This window comes from Penaeus monodon, chromosome 27 (assembly GCF_015228065.2).
Source record: "Penaeus monodon isolate SGIC_2016 chromosome 27, NSTDA_Pmon_1, whole genome shotgun sequence".
NCBI lineage: Eukaryota > Metazoa > Arthropoda > Malacostraca > Decapoda > Penaeidae > Penaeus > Penaeus monodon.
In genome coordinates, this window is record NC_051412.1 from 29,862,659 (window position 1) to 29,865,420 (window position 2,762).

At 39.1% G+C, this 2,762-nt stretch overlaps 1 pseudogene; it reads right to left on the reverse strand.

Annotated features, from left to right (window-relative positions):
• Positions 1-549: 549 nt before the first annotated feature.
• Positions 550-1,860, reverse strand: LOC119590486 (annotated as a pseudogene).
• Positions 1,861-2,762: the final 902 nt, after the last annotated feature.

A 2,762-nucleotide genomic window follows, 5' to 3' on the forward strand; every position in this document is an offset into this window, starting at 1 on the left:
GTGTAACCATCAGCTAGTCAACCATGCCAGCTATACCATTATCGTTATTCGAGCAACAGCTTTATTTAATTCTATTTTGCCCTCCATCAAAAGGGGATATGAATAAAAATAGTTGCATGGTTTAAGATTTTGGGCATTAAGTGTAAGTATAATAATTATGGTATATCATTTTTATATCTTATGAATTTCCATTATCGTATAAACATGATACGTCTTTTAAAAAGAATTCATAAAATTATTTGGTTAGGGATAATTTTTTTTTTCAATCGTGCATAATAATATGTATCGTATAGCATGGGTTGAAGATGATATTAACACTAAAATAAGAATGTTTGTATCTTTTATATTTTTTTTGCTAAAAATGAGAGGATAGGGGGAAATAATTAAGTCAAAAAAACCCGACAGTGAAAGGCGCAATTATTTATCGCAATACATACTTTGTATTTCTTAGGATTAATGAATTATTTATCAAAATTTTAAAGAAGATAAATAATACATGTGGTATTTGTTGAAGTCTTATCAATTTCTATTACTATGTGATGGATGTGTTCACCATAATTGAAGACCTTTACTTGAATGGCTTAATTTGGGGAAAGGGTCCTCAAACACGCGGTCATCAGGAACTGTACGATCCAGAGGGTAGCCATGTGGGCGATTATCAGGATATTTTCCATGAGCACCATAGTGGTTTGAATACAGTATTGTCGTGTAGTCCCTCTACAGCTGCGTCAGCTTCACCACCGTCACAGCTACGACAAGGTCGAACTCCAGACCCTGTTGTTACCCTTGGGAGGGGGAAAGGGTTTTAGGAATCCCAGTCGCACTCTCGAACTCTGCAAGTCCGGAATCTGCGCCACCCAAGGCAGCTTCGGTCTTCTTGAAAAGAGTGTCGAAAATTGGTACATCAGGAACAGTTCTGCTGATTCCCGATGACTTACGGACAAAAGTGGTTTTTATCCGGGAGTCACTAAAAAAAAATATATATATATTAGTAAAAAAAGGTAAAACGGATATTATTATATGGTTTATCTATAAATTTGATCCGACATATTCTTTTTAAAAAGGGAAAATCTTTAAAACGTAAAAAAACAGATAATTGACTTAAGACATTGCTAGAAAATACTCACACTTAACCCAAAACTTGTCTAGTTCAATAGCATTCCAACGTCCCTCGTCGAAAGTGTATTCAATGCCATTGTTGTCACGGTGAGGCCAAGCGAAAATGCGGACTGTTGTGAGAACTTCCTTATCGTTTTTGTTTGTAATTTCAATGTTTTTATGCGAATCTTTGTGGTTGAGACGAGGAACGTATGTAGAAATGTCTACATCCGCAACTTCTTTAGTGTCATCAACGGCATTAATAAGACTGTACTCAAAGTCCTCAAAGAAAGTCTCTAATTCACCATCAACGGATAGCTTTTCAATACTAACACCTGTGAAAGTTAATTCTTCCTTTGAGTATGGGGGAAGAGAATCCTTATGTTCTTGAAGATATTATCCATATATTTTTTGTAGCCTGAAGAAACTGGGGTCACGTGTGGCAGTTTCGAAATGTTCTAGAACACCAGGTGGTAGAGCGTATTTTCCATGTGGATCGGCCTGTCGACCGAGTACAATATGGGCAGTATTATGCAAAGCCCCATAGTACTGGACATTAGGACTATACATTGAGGATTCATATATCTCCAAGAACGTCAATCACCCCTCATTCATGGTTTATTTCGATTGCCTTGCTTGTCACAATATAAACCTGGGCAATACATCACGAATTCGGCTCTCAACAATGAGCAAGTCTCTGATTCGGGCAACACCGTCACATCCTCGAAGTTACATATTGGACGAGAGGGAACTGACCTCCATAATTGTAAGTGGTGTGAGGAGCAAACTTGTACGATGGCTTACCCGAAGTTCACCACGGATCCAGTAATTGGATAGACGTTCACATCAAAGCGAACGGTTAGTGATGATCAACCCCGAAAAGTTCTCTCCTTGCGATCAGATATGACTATATTCATCCCGCCACCAGAATGGGAATTCCATATGCCTGTAACGTGGTGAGTGTTTATTCCAATGTCCTCTCCGAATAGGCACTCTTTTTTTCAGGGTTTTCTTTTTTCCCGTAAAGGAAGACTGGAATTTACCAGGTGTCTGTGTCTGTTTGGCACGTAAGCTGCTTCAATGACTTTTATGTTATGAAGAGATGGGGTTACCTCATAGAGGAGGGAAATACAATGTGTTCAGCAGAGGTGAGTGGATGACTGCAACATACAGGCGTAGACAAACTCCCTCGTTCAAACGTGACGGAAGTAGGCGGCTTGGCAAATGTATCCCATCGTTCAGCGAATGAGAACTCGAAGAGCTAAGTGCTTCATGCGCTGTCTTGGTGAAGAGGGAACCAGTTCTTTTTGTTCGAGAAGTCCCGTGATCCTTGAGAAACTCCATAATTCCCAGGGACCGCCTCACCATCGTCCTGTTTGGACAGATAGCCTCCGGTCAAGGAATCCCTTTTTCTTTTAAGTTGGGAAACAGGATTTCCCGTAGATCTTGTGAGCAGGAAGTTGATATCATGCTGCTTTGGCATCTGACACACCTAGAAGAAGGGGGCTATAATAGTTCCCTTTCAAGCCCATACGCTTTATTAGTTATTGTGTTTTTATATAATTTTGTTTTCAAAGTGGAAAAATTGATTGAAAAGTGCCACTAAACTTTGAAAAATATGAAATCAATATATAAACCCCAGTCACTTTAGGTGTAAGATTTAG